This window comes from Euprymna scolopes, chromosome 30 (genome assembly GCF_053919585.1).
Source record: "Euprymna scolopes isolate OS-2025 chromosome 30, ASM5391958v1, whole genome shotgun sequence".
Taxonomy (NCBI): Eukaryota; Metazoa; Mollusca; class Cephalopoda; order Sepiida; family Sepiolidae; genus Euprymna; species Euprymna scolopes.
Window position 1 is genome coordinate 42,658,437 of NC_136511.1, and position 19,169 is coordinate 42,677,605.

General features: G+C 33.9%; 1 protein-coding gene across 2 annotated transcripts in view; it reads right to left on the reverse strand.

The window, feature by feature from the left end:
- The window catches only part of LOC145254771 (ubiquitin carboxyl-terminal hydrolase 20-like), a 123,968-nt gene extending 105,646 nt beyond the window's left edge, over positions 1-18,322 (reverse strand). Inside the window, exons 1-2 of one of the 2 annotated variants that reach the window (XM_080113541.1) lie at positions 18,013-18,309; positions 12,115-12,301 (exon numbers count right to left, since the gene is read on the reverse strand). The gene's annotated coding sequence lies outside the window, so the exon portion shown is untranslated. Of the gene's footprint in view, positions 1-12,114; positions 12,302-18,012 lie in introns of both variants that reach the window. The other variant, XM_080113539.1, reaches the window with a different exon arrangement.
- Between the last annotated feature and the right edge of the window lie 847 nt (positions 18,323-19,169).

The following is a 19,169-nucleotide window of genomic DNA, read 5'->3' on the forward strand; positions in this document are numbered from 1 at the left end:
TTATAGATATATAGATGTTTAAACTAGCTATGCTACTTAGCATTGCAAGGAGGATTAAAAAACAAAATAGAAAAGTTAAAGTGTGTGTAATGCTTTTCTTTTAAAACTTCTGTTGCACTCTTCCCCCCCCCCTGTTCCCCTCCTTCACCTTTCCTGTCTTTTTCCTCTTCCCCTCTTCAAGCCTGTCACCTTCTCGTTGTAGTCTTTAGAAAAATAAAGATTCAAGAATTTCACCTGAGCCTTTAGTTTTAAATTTACTGCTACCCTAGGAAACACCAAGTTTCTTGCCTACCTTCTCTTCCTCCTCAACAATTTAATGAAACATTTGTTCCAATGTATTCCCGGGCAATGTAGAGTTTCTTATCTTCTCCCTCTCTCTCCTGTTTTTTTTTTTTCCACCCCAAATGGGGTATATTGCGACTTAGATGTAAAGGGGCTACTATTTGAGATCATATCTAACAGGGGATTGTGGAAAGTTGAGTAGCAAGATGTTTGTGCACATTACATTTAAACTTCTGAATGTCAGTACAGTCAGAAAAAGCAGATAACAGGGAAGGAATTTTAAAGCCTAGAAATCTGAGGGAAAGAACTATTAAAATAGAAGGCTTTTCAGTATCTAGAGACCTTAACATTGAAGGAGTGGGATTTTGCTGTTTTTCAGGAGTATGTACGTTGAGGTGGGCAGAAGTGCTAGGAGTTCATCAAAGCATATTCCATTAAAGTAGTTGTAAAACAGGCACAGGGATGTGACGATGGGACAGAGGTTTGATCTTGGTGGATAATGCAGGAGCTATTAGATTTGAGATTTTTTTTAAAATCTTGTCAAAGGAAAGACTACTGGTATATGAACAGGTTCAGATTTGGCAACAATACTCCATGCATGAGTGAACTGTGGCTTTGTAGAGGTATAGGATACTCTCAGGTGAGCAATGTATTTGTTCCAATTCATGTTGCCTGCAAATGTTAAGCTGAGTAGTTTGAATGATGAGCACTCAAGTATGGTGTTATTATGTTGGAACATGATTTAGTTAAAAAAAAAAAAAAAAAAAAAAAAAAAAAAAAAGACCCAATTTCGTCAACGTCCTCTTAGCTCACTTGGTTAAAGCGTGGTGTCATTATCTAAAGGTTGTAAGTTCGAATCATGGTGTGAGATGTCTTCTTTTTTTTCGATTTTTAAAGTTTTAATATTGAAACAGGGTTATTTAAGCCATTTTTTCACGTTCTATGTTTTTTTTGTTTTTATTTTTCAGATTTTTTAAAGAAGGTTTAACGTTTGTTTTTCTGGGGGTTTTTTCCATCACATTCGTGTTTTCTTTTTTGTTTTTCCGATTTTAAGAAATTTTAACATTGTTCGTTTGCCTTACGTTAGTTTTTTTTTTAGTTTTAAGATTTTGTTTTTATATATAATATTTAAACATGGTGATTACTTCACTTATTCTTTTGTTTTGATTTACCCCCTCCCCGCCCGAGCACACACACCTCTAAACACTGGGGCAACGCCGGTCCCCCCCCCCCCCGCTAGTCATCTAATAAAAAACAAGATAACCAATTCATTGATAAACCTAGCTTATAAAGCCCTTCAGACATACATGCACACACAAGGTATGAGATAATAGGAATTATAAAAAAAAAATCATTTATGTAGTTTCCACGTATTCAACATCAACAACTACTAATACATAACAGACAAAAAAAAAAAAAATAAATAAATAAATTCTGGAGATCTGGTTAACATTGTTTTGTCTGCATTGGATTGTTCAACGTTTGGCATGAAATTTTTTGAGTTAATCTATTTTCACAGACAATTGTCAGGATACAAGTCAGCTAGTTTTAATTTGCAAATAATTCATTTCTTACTAACTGTAGATTATTTTTCACTTCCTCACTGTGTTGTTTGACTACATGTTTTTTTGTTATATTGTTTATGATTCTTATTCCCATGGCTGCTTATTAACTAAGGAAAAAAAAATGCTTATTAAATAAGGAAAAAATTTTTTTAATTAGAATAGTCCATTCTGAACAATCACAACAGGCAATAATATTTGATTTAAGCCATACTTAGAAAAGAAAAGGCATAAATATATATATATAAGATAAATATTAATTTGGGAATTTTTCTTTACTTTTTATATTTAATTGGTTTTACAAACATTTTTTTTATGGTTAAAATGGTTTAATCTAAACTCTGGATGACTGAACAGATCAATTTTTTTTTTTTTTTTAATATATTTATATAACTTCAGAGAAAAAAATGAAATCAAAATGTAACTATTTCTCCGACGAAGGATTTTAAATCTTAAATTAATCAGAAAAAACTTTATTTGCATCTAAAAAGTTTTTAAAACAGTTCTATATTTTTCATTTTATTCAAGATGCTTCTAAGAGTTGACACATTTTCAACTCTCATATATATATATATATATATATATATATATATATATATATATATATTACGACAGGGAGACATAGTTCTAATGGTGAAGTCCAAAGTTTATAATTCAACTGTTGGTTTAAATGACCTAGCAGAAGGAAACCTAAGCAGTCATAAACTCATACATGCATTGTAAATAGAGAAAGTCATGGAGGAGTCATAAATTTTATAGTTGGAGTGGCTGATGAAAATTGTCCAACTGTGAGCAAAAAAAAAAAAATATATATGATGTAAAATAACCAAAGCAAATTAATCAAAGTCATGTAATAAAAAAATAAATAAATAAATCACAAAAATATGTTGAGATTTTTTTTTGTTTGGACCATTTTTTTCATTTTAAGTCAAATCCTTTTATTTCATAAAAATGAAACAAAATAACATTGAATCGACATAATTATGAAAACATGACCATCCTTTTCTTTTTTTTTTTTTTTTTTTACATTTTCACCCCAAACAAGGCAAATTGCCACTTTGGTGTAGGGGGTTACTATCAGGGTCAACAACTACTGGGGTACTATGCTGGAATTTGGGCAGCAAAATGTCAGTTCACGTTACACTTGAACTTCTGCATATCAGTACAGTTGGGGAAGTAGGGACCTGGAATGGAATTCCAGAGTCTAGCGGTTCTGGGGAAGAAACTACTGGAGTAGAAAGATCTTTTACATCTAGGGATCTCTACAGTGTGGGGGTGGGATTTACCTGCCTGTCGGGTTTGTCAAGGGTGTCTAAGTCGTGGGGGCACAAGTGTCTGCAGTTCGCCAGAGCATTCACCATTAAAATACTTGTAGAACAGGCAGAGGGATGCAAGATTTCGTTGATGGGACAGAGGCTGAAGCTTAGATGCCAGTTCAGGGCCTATCAGATTGGTGACTCTTTTTTTAACTTTGTCTAGGAGCGAGAGACTAGTAGCAGATGCACCAGCCCAAATGTGACAGCCATACTCCATACATGGGCGAATGGTGGCCTTATAGAGGTACAGGATACTTTCGGGTGTTAGTAGTTTTCTAGCTCGGTAGAGAGAGCCTACCTTCTTCGCAGTGGCCCTGGCAATGCTTTCAATGTAATTGTTCCAACTCATGTTTCCTGTGAACGTTAGGCCAAGCAGTTTGAAAGATGTACTCTCAGATAAAGAGTCATTGGCCATTGCTATTGGTGGCAGAGAAGGTTTCTTGTAATTATTGAATGAAACCAGTTTAGTCTTGGCAGCATTGAATGTGACCATCCATTTTTGTCCCTATTCCATTACAGATTGGAGGTCATTCTCTACTGTTTTTGCCATTTCTTTAGATAGGTGTTCATTTGTTTTCCTGTCATAGAGTGTGATGTCATCAGCATATATACGCATCTCAGAGGCAATTTTGTCGGGGAGGTCATTAATGAATATTAGGAACAATAGAAGTCCAAGGATAGACCCGTGAGGCACTCCCGCATTTATATCATATTGTTTAGATGTACGACCGTCGAGGACAACCTGGATTTTTCTCTTATCTAAGAAGGATTTAATTATGTTAAGTATTCTACCAGTGATACCGTATGATCTAATTTTCCTGAGGAGACCCTCATGCCATACCCTGTCAAAAGCTTTAGATATACCTAGAGCTACCGCTCTGCCCTCCCCTGCTTTGTCCAGTGAATGGTATATACCTTCCGAGATTACAGTGAGGATGTCTGCTGTGGGACGGGCTTGTCTAAATCCTTTTAGTTTGTCAGTCAGAAGTTTAGCATCTGTAAGGTGATGGACTAGAGCATGGTTAATTATGGTCTCAAATATTTTGGCAAAAAGTGGGAGGAGGCTAATGGGGCGATAATTTAATGGGTCAGTTCTTTCGCCAGAATTCTTGAAAACTGGTACCACAGAAGCAGTTTTCCAACAGCTCGGAAAGCAAGCTTCATTAAGGCAGTTGTAGAGTTTGGAGAGAACTGGAGCTACTTCGGCTGAGCACTTTTTTAATAGCACAGCTGGGATGAGATCGGGTCCACATGCTTTTGAAGTGTCAAGGTTTTTTATGATAGCATGCACCTGAGCAGGGGTGATTTTTAGATTGTCTAGTGTGGCGTCTGTCCGCAAAGGAAAGTAAGGCAGGGGGTGGTTGGAAGGGTCCAGTGTGGAGTTTGAGGCAAACCGACTGGCAAACATGTTAGCCTTCTCGGTTGCTGAGCAAACAACCTCGTGATTGTTGGTTAGTGGGGGAATTGTTGATTGCCCATTATTTACTACACTGTTGTAGATTTTCCAGAAGTCACGAGTTCCTAATTTTTGTGCTTCGATGTGTTTTTTAGTGGTTTCAGTAAATTCTCTCTTAGCGGTCGCTATTTCTTTCTTAACGTTACTTCTAGCTTCTATATACTTCTGTATGTTTGAACTGGACTTATGTCGGTTAAATCTGCAGTATGCATGCTGCCTTTAAGCCATGGCAGTTGCGCAAGTAGAAGTAAACCATTGGGGAGAGTGGGGCTTGCTATAAAATTTCCGCATGGAAACATGTGCTTCAATTGCTGTTTTGAACCATTCAGTGGTCTCATTTGCGCACTGTTCAGCAGGAAGAGAAAAATATTTCCCCATGAGGCATCTCTGATAAGATCTCTGATGGCTTCCTAGTCAGCCTTTTTATAATATTTCGTTGTTTTGAGCACTGGCTCTTCAGTTTTGGCTCTAGAGTTTAGGGCGATTTCGATCATTATCACTGCATGATCAGCGTTCCCGAGTGGGCTGTCAGCATTTGTTATACAATCATCGGGAACTGTGGTCAGAAATAGATCTAGAAGTGATGAGTATTGTTCTTGCTGATCAGGAAACGGGTTGGAAACGTAACCATTTGTGATAGGGAGTGAGATATAGCGAAGCTATGTGTTGTGCTGCCCGCTGCATCTGTGTAAGTAGAGAATCCAAGCCAGTTTTTGTGATGGACATTAAAGTCACCAAATACATGTGCACTAGTGTCGAGGGAGAGTGCTGTGTCTATGCTGTCAGAGACTTTGTTTATTATGGTGCAGTTCTGGGTCAAGGGGAGAGCGGTAGAGGAAATAAAAGTAGCTAATGTTATGTTATATGTTTAGTCTAAAGCACATAAAGGCTTGATCGTCCAATTCATATGTCTGTCAAAGTTCTTACGGCAGAGTGGGAGATAGCCAAGCATGTTAAAGTAGTTAGAGGGGATGGAGGAGTGTAGATTAGTCTCACTTATTGCTAAGATATCTGGGGTATTTGTTAGGAGAAATGCTTCAACATCAGCTAAATTAGTTCTAAGCCCATGGATGTTCGTGAATGCAAGCCTCAAGGAAGGAGGCAAGTTGGATTTGTTTGTCCCTAAGCCTGGTTTAAGCTTATTTTTTGATTGTACTGTCATCATGTTTTTAAAGAGTTTCAGTTAGGTAAGGGGGAGCTGAACAAGAGGTTATGCAGGGTATCAGACATGCAACACAATCAGACCATTGGCTGACCTTTCTTCAACTAGGACTGTGGCCTCAGGAAAGCCCATTGGGGATGAGTGCAGGGTCCCTTTCCATGCACGACATGGCACTACAAACATCCTGATATTATACAACTGTTGATGGAGCAGTCGCTCTAAGCACTACCAAAGAGTTAGGGCTCCTGTACTACCAGAATGTTCCAAATCAGTTCTTTCACTTATTGTTCAATATTTCTATTGTGAAGCGATTTATTGAAATAAAATAGAAAAGAACATTGAAAAATTTACAATAAAAATTAACAAAATTATACATACAAAAACAATTAGTTTTTATTTGCACTTTTAATAACAAAATTAAAAAGTAAAAATTTTAATTTTATTTGACATTTTATAAAATATTTATAAAATCAAAATAAGAAAAATGCATTTTCCTTGACCTGGTGATTAGCCCGAAACGCGTTGCCCCTCAACACCATACTACACTACAAAGTGCCCCAATAGTAAATTTGCCCAAGTGTCCCCATTGCAGGACCCCAGCTGAGAAAATGCCAGAACATGCGTTCTTTGAATGTAGTGGACTCAGACAGTACTGGGCGTATGTCAACGAGGTGACGGCTCACATCGAGCCTGCTGGATATGTCCTACGTCATCCACATCGCTGAGCCGCCATGGGACACATGGCAAATGGTGTTTCGCGTAATACTTTCAGTAATAACTTTGAGAATTCTTGGCCTACTTTCAATGAGGTATCCTCATGCTTGATGGAATACTGACAGAAGCAAACCGGCTATTTTTGCAGCCAGATCTGAGTGGATGACTAGATTGCTATTAGAAACTGACCTCAGGTTTAATCATGACACATCAGAGGCAAGTAAACAATCTCTTGGGAAAGGTATGAATCTTATATATCCACCTATCCAACCAACTATGCTTAAATATTAGCGTAGCCTAGACTCGCATCTTGAGAAGGCAACTAGTCTAGGAGTAGGAAAATTTTAAATGATACTAGGTTTTCCTTTCTGGGATTTCTCCTTGTTGCAGTGGAATTAGAGATTATGTAACCCTTGCTTCACTCAACACTGCTTGTTTATTAATCAGCTTTTCACTAAGTATCTATTGTCTCTTAAGAATGAAGAGTTTGGTTTGGTGGTTTTGTTTTATGGCTTATCAATCCTGTTCAGGTTATTTAATGCTGAATATAGTTACTTTGGGAAAAGTTTTTGTTTCAAGTTTTTTTTTTTATATCTTCAGATATTTATTCATAGTGTTTGGTTTGATTGTTTTGTAGAAGAAAATTGTTTTTGACTTTTCAGAACATGATTGAGTTTTGCAAAGATAAAGGACAAAAATAATAATGTAATGTTTGGTATATTTTGGGTCATAAAGCCAGTATCTTCAAACAGCCTGATCTCGTAGCATCAAATGCCCTAACAGGTATTACCATTCTGGACCAAAGTGGATCTAGGAGCAATGGTAACTAAAGAGCAACCCCACATTTCCCCACAGACTCCATTGGATGTCTTAAGGTCATATCCAGGAGCAAACAGCAATAAAATTCTTAATTAGAAATAAATGAATTTGAAATTTTCAAAACTAGACTGAAAAATTAATGATGCATTTTTTTTTACTAATTTGATAAACTCTTTAAAAGTCTGGATGGATTTTGATAACAAACAAGTAGTTACTTTATTTTCAAATATTTCGTACTATATGATGAAGTGAAAGATTCCACCCATGTTTATCGCCTGCGTTAAATTAAAGCTGTAGAAAATCACAATCACTATTTGGACGTGTAGGGGGTTTCATGAATTTATTTCTTATCTTGTTTTAGGGATTTCTCTAAATTTGTGAAATATGTAGTTTTTATCAATCATCACATTCTGTTTAAAATCAGTTTTACATTCTGTCATACATTGGGCAACTAATAAATTTATTTCCAAAATTATTTCTGGTCAGGTCCTTATTTATCCCTCTTTCTCTCAGATCGAACCTTATTACTTCCTCCCATGTCTTCTTTGGTCTTTTATGATCTGATCCTGCCATCTTCCAAACAAGGATCAAATTGTGGTGTTTATATCATCTATAAATTGTAATATCTCATACTTAACCACGGAGTTCGCCTGTCTATTTAATTTTATTGACTTTCAAACGTTAATTATTCCACATTTCCCGCATCAGCATGCGTTACATTCGGTTTTCGGTATGAACAAAAAGCGAAACTCGACTAATTAGCCGAAAGCCAGTGGTCTCTAGAGAGCTAAGTAACGTTTGGTCAATGTCAACTTCGTCATATCAGACGGTAGCTTTCATTTCAAGACGAGACGCTCCCCCTAATAAACAGGGAGCGGGTTTTTAAAAACAAACAAACCGATTTATTCACCTCATTGAAAACTGTCCCGCACTAAATGCTAACTGCTGAATACCTATCGCCATCACGTCAATCAAAAACGCACACCTGTTTTTTTTTTTTCACACTTTACTATTTTCCAACTGCGCATCAAGGCTTCGTTTTTTTTTTTTCACGGGCACCTGTTTTTTTTCACACACACAAACACCCGGGCAATGCCGGGTACCCCTCGCTAGTCTATAAATATAAAAGCGAAGATGTGTGTATGTATGTATGTGTGTTTGTATGTGTGTTCGCTAAAAACTTTCGACAGACATGCGAAAAATTCACAAACTTGGTATCATATCGAAGCTCCATCCTTCGCTCGAAAAATTGGCCAAAAACGTTCATTTTTTTCACCCCAAAAACGACAATTTTCGACAGGGGGGGGGGGGTCAACAAAAACGGTCCTCTCGTGACGACGACCGGTTCTACACATGCGTCAGATGACATCATGACCAGATTTACTTTAAATAGTTGAAAAACTGACTAAATTTCATGTACGTCGCGTTAGCTCAGTTCATTAACACATTGATTTGTTATCTAAACGTTTTGGGTTGGAATCGTGGTGGGAAATGTCTTTTTTTTTTTCGATTTATAAAATTTAAATATTGAACCAGTGTTATTTAAGCCATTTTTCACGTAACGTTTGTTTTTCTGGGTTTTTTTACTTTACTTATCCACCCCTGACCACACACCCAAAAATACCTGTGTACCCACCGATTTTTTAAATTTTAATATCGAAACAGGCTTATTTAAGCCATTTCTTTTTTGTTTTTTCGATTTTTACATTCAACATCGTTCGTTTGCCTTACGTTAGCTTTTTTGTGTTTTTTTTTTTATGTTTTGATCCCCCCCCCCCGCTTAAGTTTTAACATTTTCTTTTTTTACTTCGCTTATAACAAACAAACCTGGTCATTGACCTCACTTGCTGAATAGCTATTCTATTACTTACGTCGTATGCGCACCTGTCAATTTGGTTCTTAAATAAATTCAAACATCTTTCAGTAACTCATTCTGGCTGCCAAATTTTATTTTCAAACTTCGCCTCAGGGCTTCGGGTTCGATCCTACCAACTTTTACCCCCTCCCCCCAGTTTCTTTTTTATTTAACACCACACACACACCTCCAAACACCCGAGCAATGCCGGGTACCCCCGCTAGTCTATATATATATATATATATATATATATATATATATAAAAAAGGCAAAATGTGTGTGACCATTTTGTGTATGTCTCGCAAAGGCTTTTCTCGCACACGCTCCCGGACGGAGGGGACGTTTACAATCGCTTACAAGTATTTATATAGGCCGTAGATAATAATATCTAGGATTTGAGAACGCGTGTAGCATATAGATTTATTTACGTTGACTTTTACAAAATTATTGCTATTTTGGCTTCTCGCGTGTTGATTTGGCTTTTTCGTATAAAAAGCGAAACTAATTCAAAGCTAGCAACGTTCTCGGCATCGCGCAGGGAAACGTCCAGAAGCAATCAGCTTTGATCAATGTGGGGACAAAGTCCTCTTATATCAGACAATTGCCAATCAATCTGAAAAATGGGGAGCTGGTTTCCCCCGCCCCAATATCTGTTGGGGAAAAAAAAACAATCAAAGTTGGGTAAACAAATTCAAATGAGTTCCTTTGTATGTCGTGGTGGCCCAATGGTTAGCGTCGCAGGGTTTTTTTTCACACTTTAATTTGCAACTTTGCCTCAAGGGTTCGATCCTCATACTCACCTACCAAAATTTTTTTTTTTATTTTAACCCCAACCCAGCCCCGGAGTTTGGATTTACCCAAAACCACACACACCTCAAAACACCCGAGCATCGCCGGGTACCCCCCCCCACCCGCTAGTCTATATATATAAAAGCGAAAATGTGTGTATGTATGTTTGCTTTTTGTGTATGTCTAAGAAAGGTTTTTTTTCAGAGAAGCGCTCGGTCGCCTCACAACTTCTTAAATCACATAAATCATAATATCTCAGAGTTAACAACGGAGCACGCCTGTCTATTTAATTCGGGAAGATAAATATTCAGTTTTCGCTCACCGCATGTGGATTAGGCTTTTTCCTATAATAAAAGCAACACTAATTCTGGCGGTATTTTTCCGGTCGCCATTGCCGGAAATGTCCGAAAGCAATCAATTTTGATCAATGTAGAAATATTTTCCTTATATCAGACAATTGCTATTCAAATTGGACAAGGGGAACTGGTTCCCCCCCCCCAACATCTTGGCAAAATAAAAATAAAAACCCCGCATTTTTGACCTCATTAAGACATTAAAACGTGCACCTGCAAATTCTAAGTAATTAAATAAATTAAAACGTGTTTCTGTTAGTATGTCGCGGTGGCCCAATGGTTAACATCGCATGTTTTTTTTTCACACTTTAATTTCCAACTTTGCCTCAAGGGTTCGATCCTCATACTCACCTACCAAAACTTTTTTTTTATTTACCCCCCCCCCCCCCGGAGTTTTGATTTACCTCCAAATACCCAGGCAACGCCGGGTACGCCACGCTAGTCTATATATATATAAAAGCGAAAATGTGTGTATGTATGTCTGCCAAAAATTTTCAACACAAGTCACGGATTTTCACGAGATTGGTAGCATTTTAAAGCTCGATCTTTCGCCCGACAAATATCGTAATTGTAATCTACATTGCACCATAGAGAACTTACTGTTGATTTTATCAAATTATTTTTATATAATGAATTAAAGTTTAAAATGCAAAAGTCAAGTATCATGGTTCAATTTTGCTCTAAACAGAAACATTCATTTCAAACGCACCCCTGTCATATCAAAGAACCTACTGTTGATTTTATATGCCTGGTCTTTCTGCTTGTGCTGTGATAATGGCTTTGCTAAGGTCATAAATTATGATGAATATTCAAACAGAAAGAATGAAAGTGGATATAGAGGTAATAAAGTTTTATATGCCTTATTTCTACCTCCCTAAAAAATTTTCACACTTGATCGCTAAAAGAATTGGTCAAAATAGCAGAAAGTATTTTTATTTTTATCAACCCCTATTTAAAAAGTCTAGCCCTACCTATGTAAACGTCTATTAAAAAATATTTAACTTTTTTTTTTTTTTTTTGAGGGAAGGGGGGGTAGTCTTATGTTAAACCAGAGGAATGAGAGCTACTTCTGAAAGTGCCAGTTTTACCTATTTATTAACTTTTGCCATTTTTACCTAAATTTGTTTTAAATTGACTATTGTTTATAAGAGGGAGACAACTCGATTCGAACTATGCAGATCAAAATCAGCCTTAAAATAGATACAATTTAATATTGAAATCGCAAATTTTGATTTTCCTAGTGAAAAAATTTTTTTTTTTAAATATAACAGATCTGAACGAGAATCGCCCACCTCTTAGTGTCCAATCAATAATAATCCACTAAAAAAATTGCAAAAAAAAAACAAAAGCCATTCTTAACATGGAGAGGTTTGGTGTGTTTATTCCGAAAAACCGTGACAAGTACACATACAGGAGAAAGATTTTTTCGATGCTTGTTAAGACAGAGTCGACAGATTTTTTAAAAATACGTAATTTCAAACAAAGTCACTATTACGTATTAATTATCATGCCAAAAATAATACATCCAAAAATCACGAAAATTCATTGAGCTATTTATAGTTAAAAGTAATTTTTAAGGAAAATAGGGTAAAATTGCATTACAATCGAGTACGTGATATTGTTTTTGCTTAAAACGACATTTAAAAAGAAAAATCGATTGGGTTTGTATTACAATCCACAGAGGTAGGAAAAAGTTGTCAAAAAGCTTTGCTTATATAACAGATAAGTATGTGAGATTTTTATTCTCACATGGTTTAGAACTCTGGCAGAGCGAAAACTAGACACGACATTGAAAAGCGCACTTACCTGGTTGATTGAGACAGATTATCTTATCTAGATAAGAAATTATATTGCATCATTTTGCTGCTCAGCTAAGCCTGGTAGTTAAGACTTTGTAAGAAGTGGTAGGAAACAAATCTTCTGAGAAGATTATCTTCATTCCTTGGTTTTAGGTCCATTTAAACGGTGTTCCAATAGAAAAAGGCAGATAATTCTGTCAAAGAGGTAAAACCAAAATCAACATTCTTTGCTGATTAGAAAGACGCTATTACGCCAAGAAAAGAACACCTAATTTATTAGGTTAAATTGTCTCAAAGGTATCATGACGATATTGAGCGCCAAAGTCTTAAATTAATAAAAATATTAAAAATGAGTGTCATGCATGAAAGATTTGCTTGGACTGAAGTTTTTAAACATGCCCGCGCTTGCGAGTATAAATTCAAATCAACCAATGAGAAAAGCTGTAATTAAAACTAGGTGTTAACCCAATCAACCAATGAAATGACACGATTCAAGTCCTGCAATTTCTTACAATTATCGAAGGCAAGATAAGTTATTTTTCTACCTAACTGAATAAGAGTTTAGTGGTTTTATTTAGTGTAAAATGTTTATTCAGTTCGAAAAACAATATTGAATGCTACTGGAAAACAAGAAAAAAAATGGCTGTGATGACTCTACATCACTTCAAAATTAAAAATAAGGGTAGAAACCCACCCAATAATTGTCAGAGTAACATTTATTGGGTGGGTTTCTACCACCATTTTGTTTTATTTCTTATTTTGAAGTTATTGTCGAGACTTCAACGATGTAAAGAGTCATCACAGCTATTTTTTCTTGTTCTCCGGTAGCGTTCAATATTATTTGTTTTTCGAACCAAAATGAACATTTTACATTAAATAAAAACACTAAAAACTTATTCAGTAAGGTAAAAACATAACTTATCTTGCCTTTGATAACATTTATTTGTCATATATTTGTTTTTGTTTTCTTTGACAACGTCTTCATACCTCTGTGGATTACAAACCCGTGTTGTCTATAGTGATAAAGGTAAATTTTTACTTGGTTTCTACCTAAAAGTTTTCCTTTAAGATGACATATCGGTGTTTGGGGATGCAGAAAATTTATATCGCATTTAAATTTTCCGCACATAAGTATTTTATCGGATATTAAGCAATATAATTCTTTATGTTAGTGGTGGCCATTGTTGTACGTGCAGATAATTATATTGCTCAATATCCGGAAAAATACTTATTTGCAGAAAATTTAAATGCGTTATTCGTTTTCAGCATACCCGAAAACTTGTAAAATCCATCATTTTAAAGGAAAATGTTAAGGTGGAAAGCGAGTAAAAATTTACCACAATAAACTTTATTTTACTAAAAACATTTTACTAGTTCACTTATTGATCCGTGCTGAAATACATTTAGAAAGCCATTCTTAACCTGAGGAGGGGAGGGTGTTTTGTACCTATTCTGTGCTTTAACCTTACAATTTAATAAAAGCAGATATCAAAACTTTCATTAAACTTGAAAATACTATTTTAAAAATAGCACGGATCAATAAATGCACTTGCACTAGCACTCAAAACACAATAGCAGTTGTTCTACTCTATGAATTTTCGTAATTTTTGGATATATTATTATTTTCGACATAATTGAGTACGTAATATGGTTTTGCTTAAAACGACAGTCGTTTCGTCGACTATAGCTTAAGCACTAATTTTTTAGTATTTTTTTTAATACAATTTTAAATAAACACCAATTTTTTTTTAGCTACTGCATATTTTCTGCGATAAAATTGCACGTGTCGACAAACATGATCTTTGTGATTTTTACAATTTTTTTGCAGAACTTTTTAGATTTTTTTTTCTTTTTGTTCACTGAAATTAGAGTTGAGAAGTTAATGAAAGACACGTTTTATTTTTGTTTTGTTTAATTTCTATAGATAGCTGAGAATGAATTTTTAATATAAATTCGAAATTTAATACAACGTTTGTTTTTATATAAAAATTTCGTTAATGAATTCGTGTGCTTTTTTTTTTTTTTTTTTTTTTTTTTTTAGATTTTGACATTAACAAGTATTCAATCTTTAAAAAAAAGTCAGATAATTTAATGTCTTTAAATGAATATGCCTATTATATATGTAGAATATTGTATTACATGGTTTTAATAGTCGTAACTCTGAATAATTCAATAAAAAAATGTATTTATGGAATGAAATTAAAAGAATCAATAATCAAAGTCGTCGATCATCGAAAAAAGCGCAACGTCATCTTCTTGAACTACGGAAGCCCAAAATCGACATAAACAACCAAAAAATAAATTGAACTACAAAACATTGCATAAATGGTTTATTGATTGAAGATAATTCGTTTTACAAACAGTATCTAATCTTTTTACTCGCATTTCTTACAGATTTTTAATTTTTTTACATTTCTGATGTATTTTTTTAAAATTGCTTTTAATAAAATTGAGATTTCAATTCAATTACGGTATTATTTGGTCATTAAATTAATTTAAATTGCGAAGTTAATATTGTTTCTTTGAATAAAATAATTTCTAAAACGTCAATCTTTTAATACAGAAAGATTTGGCAAGAATGTTTTGATATTTCTGCAGAATACAGACCGTATTATTTTTTATATAGAATTTTTAAATTAATTTCAATATTTACGGTATATTGTGTTTCTTAAATGGTTAGGTGAAAGTATAGAATACTAAAAAAAAAAAAAAAAAAAAAAAAAAAAAACGGTAATTTCTGACTTGGTTTCCACCTTAACATTTGCCTTTAAAATGACTTATAGAGTATGGTAAAAACGAATATCGCATTTAAATTTTCCATAAATATTTTTCCGGATATTAATGTAATTCTTTGGTATAAAATGATGGTGGTGGTGGCCATCGTTGTGCGCGCAAGTGCGCGTCAAAATTTGAAAAAAAATTTTTTACGAGCGCTTGCGCGTACAACAATAGCCACCACTTAGACAAAATCACATTGCTTAATAACCGGAAAACTACTTATTTAGTGAGTTTCTAATAATAACGCTATTATTTCTTGACTATGCGAATAAACGATTAGTAAAGATGACCCCAGAAACCCATCCAGTAAATGTCACGGTAAAATGGATATGTTTCTAACAGTATTGTTTTATTTATTTTTAATCCATTATCGAGACTTCAAAAATGTAAGTCAAATCGTGGCCAGTTTTCTGGTTCTTACGTAACCAGAGTGTCTAGCGTCGCTAGACACTACTTGTTTTTCGAACCGAATAAACATTTTAAAATAAGTAAAACACTAAAAATTATACAGCAAGAGTAAATTTGTGATTTGTTTTTTTACCACTTTTTCGTACTAATGTGTATTGTAAAACAAACCCAGATATTTTCATGAAGCATAAATTGATCGCAGGAAAAAAATGCTTCTTAGAACGAAAAACTCAATATTTCAATTAAGTACAATCAATGGTATCTGCATAATTGTCATGTCACAGTAATGACTAATGAACATATCCAAAAATTACGAAAAACGATATTGATTATGATTCCTTGTTTTCTGCGGTATTGAGAGGCAAATTTTAATCTACGGATGATGACCAGCAGTGTATATAATTCGCCTTGAAATATAACTTCTATGATAAAAATATATTGTCAAAAAACAAATATAGAACAAATAAATGTTATCAAAGGCAAGATAAGTTACTTTTCTACTTAACTGGATATATTTTTTGTGTTTTTATTCAATGTAACATGTTTATTCAGCTCGAAAAACATGCAGTGTTTACCGATGTATTGGAAAATTCAAAATGGCAGCCCACTCTCTCTCGGAGAGGGTACGTTTGGGAAAAGGTATTATAAATAATAAACTAGACAAAATACTGTTAGAAATTCGCTCAATATATGTTACCGTGACATAAGTTGACATATATTCGGTTGTCTTCTAACAGTATTTTGTCTAGTTTATTATTTATAATACCTTTTCCCAAACGTACCCTCTCCGAGAGAGAGTGGGCTGCCATTTTGAATTTTCCAATACATCGGTAAACACTGTATGTTTTTCGAACTGAATAAACATGTTACACTGAATAAAAACACAAAAAATATATCCAGTTAGGTAGAAAAGTAACTTATCTTGCCTTTGATAACATTTATTTGTTATATATTTGTTTTTTGACAACTTTTTCGAATCTATGTGTACAGTAATACAAACCCGAACCCCCTTCTTAAAAATCATTGAATTTTTTCAATTTTTTTTTTTCTGCTAATATGATTATTAAGTCTAATCTATGATAATCGTCGAAAAAAAATTTTTTTACGCATTTTTAGGGGGTGCCCACTCTCGTACAGGTCCGTTCATCAAACGTTTTATTTTTTTCATATAGTAAACTTATTTTTTGATTAAAAAAAAAAAAAGTTCACAACATATATTTTTAAGTTCCAGTTTTGTTTGATAAAAATAAAAAAGGTAAATTTTTACGACGTGCTCCTGCTCCACCCAGCGTATTATAAACACCAACCTCCCCATGTTAAGAACGGCTTCCAGAATAAACACCACCACCACCTCAACCTCGAAAACCGTTCTTAACATGGAAAGTGGGAGAGGTATTCCAAAAGCCGTTCTTAACATGAGTGGTTGGGGAGGGGGGTTATACTACGCAGGGGCAGGTTGTAAAAAAAAAAAAAAAATTCATCTGATGTTTGGGTAAAAAAAAAAAAAAATATATTTATTGTATTATTTAATATATTTATTTGCTTCTCCAAAGTAAATTAGGCACAAGGCCGTTTTTGTGGGGGTAAAACCAGCTCCCCTAAAAGTAGGCAAAAAGGGGGCACTCTGGTTACCAAAAATAATAATTGTCCCAGTATAGAGGGTTTCCTCTCCATTGACTGGTACTACAAATTATCTTATTTTATTGTTTCCAAAAAATTTGAAAATACAATCAAGTAAAAACAAAAAATTCTTTAACAACAAAATTAGGCAGTGAGGCAGGCACAAGGCCCTAAGTGCACTCACTGCAGCTAGATACTACACTTTGATCCCGGCCTGAAGGCCAAGAACATCATAAAAAAGGCAAGCCTCTTATAACTATATTTATTATCAAGGTTATATTTTTATGTTATAAAATTTCGAACTAAAGACTTATTTAAACAAATACTTCCTAGTACTATTTTTATATTGAAAAGAAAAAAAAAACAATCTTAACGAGAATTTTTATACACTGTTGATCATCCATACATTGAAATTTACCTAGCGTTAGTACCGCAGAAAACCGTTGTAAACATGGCAATGCGAATTTGAACTACAGCAAGATAGAAAATTAATTATTTAGCGAAAATTGAATTTTGCAAAAACAGTGGGAGTTCCATTCTTAATAAGGGAGATAATCATGTTCTGAAATCTTAGGCCAGTTTAGCAAAACTCAATTTTCGCAAATTGTTTTTATTAGTAATTAAGTTTTTACCTTATCGTTTTTCGTAATTTTAGAATATGTTCATTATTGCAACATGAAAATTAAGTAGATACCATTGGTTTTGCTTTAAATTCAATATTTCGATTTTTGTTCTAATAAAGAAGAAGCGCAAACTTTTTTTATTATTTAAAAATGAATAATTTATATTTAGGATTATTAAAAACACATATTGGAAAAAGGAGGGCGTGATACTTATTGATCAGATAACGGAAAGATTTAAAAAAAAAAAAAAAAATCCAATTAAAAAAAAAAAAAAAAGTTCATTTTGGGCATCCGTAGATCGAATGACGGATTGTTGTTGTCTATCGAAATTTTCTTTCGAGCAAAACATTTTTTTTTAATGGTCGCCAACGTCACAAAACGAAAAATGTCAACATGAAGAACAATTAAAAGAAAATCAAATAAACTCTAAAATTGCACTGACAATCAATAAAAGAATTGTATTTGGTTATATTTACCTGCTCAGCTGGATTTTCTCCCACCCGAGTCCGGGTAGGAAGAAATGAAATGAAAGTAAAAATTAATAATAACGAAGGTGCCCACGGCAGGAAGACAGAATCTCGTCATTAGACCACGATTAATAAAGCGACAAAATAGATTGTGACAAAAATCAAGGATAAAGAAAAAAAAATGTAATCAGTTTTCTCGTTTTTTTTTCAATTTTTTTTTTTTACCCCATCTCAAAATTATTTTTAAAAAAGAGCAACGAGCTAGAGACACACTACGTTAATGTAACAACCATCGAATCGGTAATCGCCGATATTTTCCGACACTCTCCGTAAAAATACGGACTTGGCCGAGTTTTACCGAAAACTTCGCCGATGTCGTTGGAGAGTTTATTCATTTGCTTTAAATTACCAATCCAAATGGTGGGTTCTTATCTAGAATCCAACTTAATAATTAAAATATATATATATATATATATATATATATATATATATATATATATATATATATATATATATATATATATATATATATATATACACAGAAAATTTTTTATGATGTATGTACCCCACCCGTCACGGAACAAAAATGTCATATTTCAAAAATTACGTAAATTGATCGAGTAGTTTTTGTTTTTTTTTAAATAAAGAAAATCATTTTTAAACTATATTCATATGAAACCGTTAGCATTACAAAGCTGATCCCGCAAGTTTGAATTATCTGCCCTTGTATTTTTCACGATGGTGACACCAGACAGTTTTGCTTCCTCATAAATTTAATTTTCTTAGTTAAAAAAAAACAAAACAAAAAAAACTATGTAATCAATTTATATGACTTTTGGAATCTTCATTTCGTAACGGATATGTACACCATAAAGATTTTCGGTATTTTTGTTTTAAAGTAGGTTAAATTCTGGGCTCACACAAATTTTTTTATGTCTATCTTAGTTTTCACAAACCTGGTACTTTAAGGGCCTTAGTAGTAGTAGAGTATCTGCGGGACCGTTAAAGGTAAATTTAACGAGACTCCAATTAACAGGAGGTTTTCACCAAATCACATCCTCACATACATAGAATAAAAATATAAATAACTCTGGAAAATAACGACACTTGACAAAGAACTTGAAATCGCTGCATTGATATGAAATAGCAACATTTATTTACATGTT